An 8,830-nucleotide genomic window follows, 5' to 3' on the forward strand; every position below is an offset into this window, starting at 1 on the left:
GACCTCCTTTTCACCTTGATTATGAGTGGTGTGTATTAGGACATACAGTATCCTCTTCTAAGCCTCATTGTGATATATTAAACTGTGGCAATAGATAAGGAATTGCCAGGAGGAAAAAGAATTTCTGTTACACTGGTTTTCATTGTGAAGTTAGTAAACATTAGTTATCATTAATAACATTAATGAGGTCACAAACTTAAAGAACCAAGACGATTGGAAGTATTATGCCATTGTCTTTTTATTTCAAAGACTTCCACAAATGCATTACTTTTCCTTTAGCTTATCTTAAATTTTAATTAACTCACTGATATATAGTTCAATTTATGTCTCTATATTCATGTTTTAAAATTATGATTAAAAATACTTTTGAAGAATAATTAGAGTCACAGACCTTCACTACTAAAAAGCACAGATTTAAACTATAAAGACAATTTTGTCAGGAGAGTAAATAGTTTGTGGAGATGAGGGAAGACATTTAAGTTATTTACGACATTTAACATTGACTCAAGTAAAGCATTTCTGTCAGTCTCAGACATGAGTCCTGGTACCTTAGAGAGCCCAGGCAGTAGATATGTGCCAATATTTACATGCATGGAAAAATTCTGAAACTGGCTTCATACTAATTATTAACAGAGAGCACTTATAGACTCTAGACCTCTCCTCCCTGGGTTCAAGTCCTGCCTTTGAACTATTCTTTGTGATTTCTCTGTGCCTCTCCCTGCCTCAGTTCCCTCATCTGCAACATGGGATAGACAGTAAAACGGAGCTGTCCAAATAAAAAGAGTCTGTCCCTGGTCAAATGAATTAAATTGCCATGGCCTTTAGATAAATTCTTAAAGGTGATGTGTATTATTAGAGATTTGATACCATTATTGGAGAACAGCTCCTCTATCCCAAAACCACAAAGAATGCATTATGCATCTAATATTTTCTCTCACAAAGTGAGCAATATAAGAGGAATTGCCCCTCACAGGCACTTGGTCCTCTGAGAGAGAAGCCTCCTATCTCCCTCACACTGTAATGTGTGTCCTATGGAGAAGATGATGCTTCCAGGGATGCACAGGGGAAGCAGTGAGCAGAGGCCGGTTCAAAACCCATAAGCTCTGAAACTCCTAGGACTCCAGTGTCTTATCTGGAATGAGAGGCCCCAGAGCCACACAGTCATTGAGGATCATCAACCAGATCAAACTATAACTGAACACTTTTTTAGTATTGTTCTCTGGTACAGTCATGGTATATTTAAGATCATCCAAGGTATGTAGGTGAAGGATATGAGAAGGACATGTGGTCCCTGGATAGAAAGAAATGCCCACTGAATCTTATACACCTACCCAAGACCCTGGTCATGCCCAGGCTGGAGATGGACATCTCATAATGACCCCAAGCCTGGTATTTAACTGACATTTATCCCACTTCTCTTATCGTAACTCATTCTTAGGCAAAACCAAACCAAATAAAATCACATTTACTTACAGTGGCATAAGCTGCAATCTTTTCTCCAAGAGTAGTCATATGGAAGAAACTTCAAATAGGAAAGGAAGAAAGTGAGATAGACCTAAGTGAATTCCTCCCCTCTACAGGGACCTTATCTGGAGAAGGCGAGATTCATAGCTCTGACTATTGTGACTGAATTGCTTCTGCAGGTGAAGAATTTGCTTATCACCCACTGAATTCAGATTCATCCCTATAGACAGAAAAATAATGATCAAAGAGATGGGCCCTGTGGTGACACATCCATAACTTCTCTAGAGACATGAATATGCTGATTGTGAACAAATGCCATCATTTCCCGTGTCTCTCTGTTTGCTTTTCAGTATTCCCATGGGATGGGTTATATGTGGTTTCCTGGGACTAGGTGGTAATGAGGATTAGTCAGAACCTAGATTATGGTTTGAAGAAAGTATCAAATATTGCATTAAGTTAATGTTTGTCAATACTTACTTTATTGATCTTAACATGACTCCATCTCTGTTGCCACCTGTGATGGTGAGTGTCTCATTATTAGGAGTCCCATGGACCATGGAAAGATGCCACTAGGGCAATACATCACTTCCAGTAGAGGAGAAGATGCAAAATAACTACCCCATCCTTCTCAAATCACAAACACATTTAACTTGATACTTGAATGTGCCTCATTTTTCTTATTATTTTGTCTGTGTGTCTGACATCTAGAACATCTCTGAATTTATTCCAACCTCAAGTTAGAGTCTGTGGACAAAATGAATTTTGCCCAATGTCTTAGTCACTGTTCTATCGCTGAGAAAAGACACCATGACCAAGGAATCTCTTACAAAGAGGGAACATTTAATTGGAGGGCTTTGTTACAGTTTCAGAGGTTTACTCTATTATCATCATGGTAGGAAGCATGGTGACATGCAGGGAGATGCTGGAGAAATAGCGGATAACTACATATTGATCTGTAGGTAGAGAGAGATACTTGGGGCTTGGAATGGACTCAAATTCCAACATCTAAGCCAGTGAAACCCTATCAAACAAACAAACAAACAAAGAAACAAACAAAAATGCAAGCATACTCTTGAGTCACACTAATTGCATTTTGGTGTAACAAGATGCCAATGGGAGCCAAGATAATTGCAAAGGGATTCATGAGTATGCTATATGATTGAGACTTTAGTTTTGTGTTTATTTCTCTCTGTACTTCCTGTCTGGAATCCACAGAGGTCAGAAGAAGGCCTCAGGTTCTTTGGAACTAGTGTTACAGGAAGTTGTATGTCACCATGTCAGTGCTAGGAATCGAACCTAGGTCCTCTGGAAGAGTAGCCAGGACTCAAATTACTGCACAATCACTATAGCTTCCATGGACATGGATTTTGAAATCAGGGAATTAACAAGGTTAAGAGTGGAAATTTTCATGGAGAATACTTAAAAGAAGCAGAGAGTGATTTCAACAATAAGGTCAGTGGCATGACACCCTGTTAGCCACACTGCTTATGTACAATCAGAAATAACCCATTGTTTTTCTTTCAAATACTTTACCCATGCACTACAAAAGTTGATAGATGCAACTTTCATTTCATGTTGATCCTTAAATGACAGTTTGCATTGTACAAGATTCCCAAATAATTAATAAATATATTGTGTTGGGAAGAAAAAAGGACTAAAGTATTCGTAGACATGTCAAAAGTAAGAACTAGGTGAATGAGTTAGTTTGAGTAAAAATGGCCCTTGAATAAAAATGGCCCTATTTGGTGTTCTGTAGGCTTCTTGCACATTTTTAGTTACCTCTTTCTTTAGGTTAGGGTAATTTTCTTCTATGATTTTGTTGAAGATGTTTTTTAGGCCTTGGAGCTGGGAATCTTCTCTTTCATCTATTCCTATGATTCTTAGGTTTGATCTTTTTATGGTGTGCCAGATTCCCTGGATGTTTTGTGTTAGAAACTTTTTAGATTTATTGTATCATCTATGTCTGAAATTCTCTCTTCTATCTCTTGTAGTTTGTTGGTGATTCTTGCATCTGTAGTTCCTGTCCTCTTTCTTAGGTTTTCCATTTCTAGGATTGCCCCAGATTGTGTTTTCTTTAGTGTGTCTATTTCCCTTTTGTGGTCCTGAAAAGTTTTGTTCATTTCCTTCACCTGTTTGATTGCATTTTCCTGTATTTCTTTGAGGGTTTGATTAATTTCCTGTTTAAAGGCCTCCATAACTTTCATAAGATTAGATTTAAGGCCATTTTCCTGTGTTTCAGGTGTGTTAGGATATCTAGGGCTTGTTGAGATAGGATAACTGTAGTCTGGTGGTGCCATATTGCCCTGGGTTTTGTAGAATGTTCTTAAGCTACCTTCTAGCCATCTGATTGTCTCTGGTGTTCCCAGGCTTGAAGGTCCCTGTTAGTCCTTGATGACTGTCACCTTCCATAGTCACTGGTGTCTGCCACCTCTGTGATTGCACATAGAGCTGGGACCTAGGAACTGGAGAACTGATGTCACACAAATGGTCTTACGCTGCTGGCAGTTCGTGATGGCTGACGCCTCTGAAATTGTTGGAAGAACAGGGGTCCAGGGACCAGCACTCAGAGGGCTCATAGCAGACCTTACCTCTGCTGATAGTCTCCAATGGTTGTCAACTGAAGGCAAAGACAGCACGCCAGAACTAGCACAGGTGGGCTTGGGGCCGACCTCACCTCTGCTGGTAGTCTCCAATGGTCACCATCCCTGGGAGCCAGGCAGAGATGGCACTTGCTAAGTGGTGCAAGAAGGTCACAGAACAGACCTCATCTCTGCTGGTAGTCTCCAATGGTTGCCATCCCTGGAACTGCTGACTGCACATTTTTTTAAAGGAAAATGTAAACATAATTAGAGTGTTTAACACCAACACAAAGCAATGTGCTGACACTATGTCCAACTCAGAGGGTTTAAGGAGGCAAAAAATCATGTTTTGATTTTGCAGATCTTTGTATGCATAGGAAATTACCACCTCAGCAGCTGCTTTCATCATGCCTAGCTATATATGAGGCAATCTATTTTTTTTTTTTAGAAACAAATGTTCTAAAGTTTAAAAATGTTTGATCTCAGAGCCTCACAAGAGATGGAAGATAGAATCTCAGGAATAGAAGGCATGATTGAAGAGATCAATATACCAGTCAAAGAAAATATTAAATAATTCCTAACCCAAACATACAGGATATACAGGATATTATGAAAAGAACTAATCTAAGAACAAAAGGAATTGAAGAAGGTAAATAGTTACAGCTCCAAGTGGGAATAGACATTCTAACAGCTAATAATCTTTCAACCAAAATTAACAAAAAAAGAGACAAGGAAGGTCACTTCATACTCAACAAAGGAAAAAAATTCATCAAGATGATGTTAGTTTCATTATTTCTCTGTCAGTTTCAGTCTTGATGAAACTAACAGATGTTATGAATCAATTGGGTCTAACTGATATTTACAGAACATTTTACCCAAACATAAAAGAATATACCTTCACAGCTTCTCACAAAACCTTCTCTAAAAAGGACCACACACATGGTCACAAAGCCAGCCTCAACAGATACTAGAAAATTGAAATAACCCATTTTATTTTATCAGACCACCGTGGATACTAACTGGGCTTCAACAACAACAGATACAAGAGAAAGCCCACATACTCATGGAAACACAACAATAAAAAGAATTTTAGACCAGTTTTCCTTATGAACATTAATACAAAATGTTCAATAATATAACCACAGATTGAATCAAAGAACACATCAAAAACATCATCCATCATGATCAAGTAGGCTTCATTCCAGGGATGCAAGGATGGTTCAACATACATAAAAATCCCTCAATGTAATCCACTATCTAAACAAACTGAAAGGAAGAAAGAAAAACAGGACCATTTCCCTAGATGCTGAATTAGCACTTGACAAAATCTAACATTTTTTCATGTCTTGGAAAAAGACCCACCCCATGGGAGAGAACCAACTCCTGACACTATTAATGGTACTCTGCTATACTTGAAGACCAGAGACAAGAAGAGTTGTCTGCTGAGAGGGTCCACCCAGCATTGCCTCAAAACAGATGCTGAGACTCAAAGCCAAACATTGGGCAAGGCACAGGGTGTGGAAAAATGGGGGTGGGGAAGGAGAAAAGGACATGGATGTGACAGGAGCTTCACAAGAGGACCAACAGATCCAACTAACCAGGACCAAGAGGGGCCTGCTGAGAATGAATTTGCTTATCACCCACTGAATTCAGATTCATCCCTATAGACAGAAAAATAATGATCAAAGAGATGGGCCCTGTGGTGACACATCCATAACTTCTCTAGAGACATGAATATGCTGATTGTGAACAAATGCCATCATTTCCCGTGTCTCTCTGTTTGCTTTTCAGTATTCCCATGGGATGGGTTATATGTGGTTTCCTGGGACTAGGTGGTAATGAGGATTAGTCAGAACCTAGATTATGGTTTGAAGAAAGTATCAAATATTGCATTAAGTTAATGTTTGTCAATACTTACTTTATTGATCTTAACATGACTCCATCTCTGTTGCCACCTGTGATGGTGAGTGTCTCATTATTAGGAGTCCCATGGACCATGGAAAGATGCCACTAGGGCAATACATCACTTCCAGTAGAGGAGAAGATGCAAAATAACTACCCCATCCTTCTCAAATCACAAACACATTTAACTTGATACTTGAATGTGCCTCATTTTTCTTATTATTTTGTCTGTGTGTCTGACATCTAGAACATCTCTGAATTTATTCCAACCTCAAGTTAGAGTCTGTGGACAAAATGAATTTTGCCCAATGTCTTAGTCACTGTTCTATCTCTGAGAAAAGACACCATGACCAAGGAATCTCTTACAAAGAGGGAGCATTTAATTGGAGGGCTTTGTTACAGTTTCAGAGGTTTACTCTATTATCATCGTGGTAAGAAGCATGGTGACATGCAGGGAGATGCTGGAGAAATAGCTGAGAACTACATATTGATCTGTAGGTAGAGAGAGATACTTGGGGCTTGGAATGGACTTTTGAACTCAAATTCCAACATCTAAGCCAGTGAAACCCTATCAAAAAAAAAAAAAAAAAAAAAAAAAAAACAAAAACAAAGAAACAAACCAAAAAGCAAGCATACTCTTTTTTTTTTTAAAGCAAACTCTTGAGTCACACTAATTGCATTTTGGTGTAGCAAGATGCCAATGGGAGCCAAGATAATTGCAAAGGGATTCATGAGTGTGCTATATGATTGAGACTTTAGTTTTGTGTGTATTTCTCTCTGTACTTCCTGTCTGGTATCCACAGAGGTCAGAAGAAGGCCTCAGAAGAAGGAACTAGTGTTACAGGAAGTTGTGTGTCACAATGTCAGTGCTAGGAATCGAACCTAGGTCCTCTGGAAGAGTAGCCAGGACTCAAATTACTGCACAATCACTATAGCTTCCATGGACAGGGATATTGAAATCAGGGAATTAACAAGGTTAAGAGTGGAAACTTTCATGGAGAACACTTAAAAGAAGCAGAGAGTGATTTCAAGAATAAGGTCAGTGGCATGACACCCTGTTAGCCACACTGCTTATGTACAATCAGAAATAACCCATTGTTTTTCTTTCAAATACTTTACCCATGCACTACAAAAGTTGATAGATGCAACTTTCATTTCATGTTGATCCTTCAATGACAGTTTGCATTGTACAAAATTCCCAAATAATTAATAAATATATTGTGTTGGGAAGAAAAAAGGACTAAAGTATGGGTAGACATGTCAGGAGTAAGAACTAGGTGAGTGATTTAGTTTGAGTAAAAATGGCCCTTGAACCAATCTATTTGGTGTTCTGTAGGCTTGTTGCATATTTATAGGTACCTCTTTATTTAGGTTAGGGTAATATTCTTCTATGATTTTGTTGAAGATGTTTTTTATGCCTTGGAGCTGGGAATCTTCTTCTTCTTCCATTCCTATGATTCTTGGGTTTGTTCATTTAATGGTGTGCCAAATTTCCTGGATGTTTTGTGTTAGAAACTTTTTAGATTTATTGTATCATCTATGCCTGAAATTCTCTCTTCTACCTCTTGTAGTTTGTTGTTGATGCTTGCATCTGTAGTTCCTGTCCTCTTTCTTAGGTTTTCCATTCCTAGGATTGCCTCAGATTGTGTTTTCTTTAGTGTGTCTATTTCCCTTTTGTGGTCCTGAAAAGTTTTGTTCATTTCCTTCACCTGTTTGATTGCATTTTCCTGTATTTCTTTGAGGGTTTGATTCATTTCCTGTTTAAAGGCCTCCATAACTTTCATAAGATTAGATTTAAGGCCATTTTCCTGTGTTTCAGGTGTGTTAGGATATCTAGGGCTTGTTGAGATAGGATAATTGTAGTCTGTTGTTGCCATATTGCCCTGGGTTTTGTTGAGTGTTCTTAAGCTATCTTCTAGCCATCTGATTGTCTCTGGTGTTCCCAGGCTTGGAGGTCCCTGGTAGTCCCTGATGACTGTCATCTTCCATAGTCACTGATGTCTGCCACCTCTGTGATTGCACATAGAGCTGGGACCTAGGAACTGGAGAACTGATGTTACACAAATGGCCTTACCGCTGCTGGCAGTTCCTGATGTCTGACGCCTCTGAGATTCTTGGAAGAACAGGGGTCCAGGGACCAGCACTCAGAGGACTCATAGCAGACCTTACCTCTGCTGATAGTCTCCAGTGGCTACTGACTGAATGCAGAGACTGCACCCCAGAACTAGTACAGGTGGGCTTGGGGCCAACCTCACCTCTGCTGGTAGTTTCCAATGGCCACTGTCACTCGGAGCCAGGCAGAGATGGCACTTGCGAACTGGTGCAAGGAGGTCACAGAACAGACCTCACTTCTGCTGGTAGTTTCCAATGGTTGCCATCACTGAACTGCTGACTGCACATATTTTTTTAAGGAAAATGTAAACATATTTAGAGTGTTTAATACCAATGCAAAGCAACATACTGAAGCTTTGTCAAACTCAGAGGGTTTGAGGAGAAAAAAATCATGTTTTGGTTTTGCAGATCTTTGTATGCATGGGAAATTACCACCTCAGCAGACGCTTTCATCATGCCTAGCTATATCTGAGGTAATCTATTTTTTTTTCAGAGACAAATGTTCTAAAACCTAAATATATTTGATCTCAGAGCCTCACAAGAGATGGAAGATAGAATCTCAGGAATAGAAGGCATGATTGAAGAGATAAATATACCAGTCAAAGAAAATATTAAATAATTCCTAACCCAAACATACAGGATATTATGAAAAGAACTAATCTAAGAATAATAGGAATTGAAGAAGGTAAATAGTTACAGCTCTACTCAAAGTGGGAGTAGACATTCTAATAGCTAATAGTCTTTCAACCAAAATTAACCAGAAGAGACAAGGA

Source organism: Meriones unguiculatus, chromosome 3 (genome assembly GCF_030254825.1).
Source record: "Meriones unguiculatus strain TT.TT164.6M chromosome 3, Bangor_MerUng_6.1, whole genome shotgun sequence".
NCBI lineage: Eukaryota > Metazoa > Chordata > Mammalia > Rodentia > Muridae > Meriones > Meriones unguiculatus.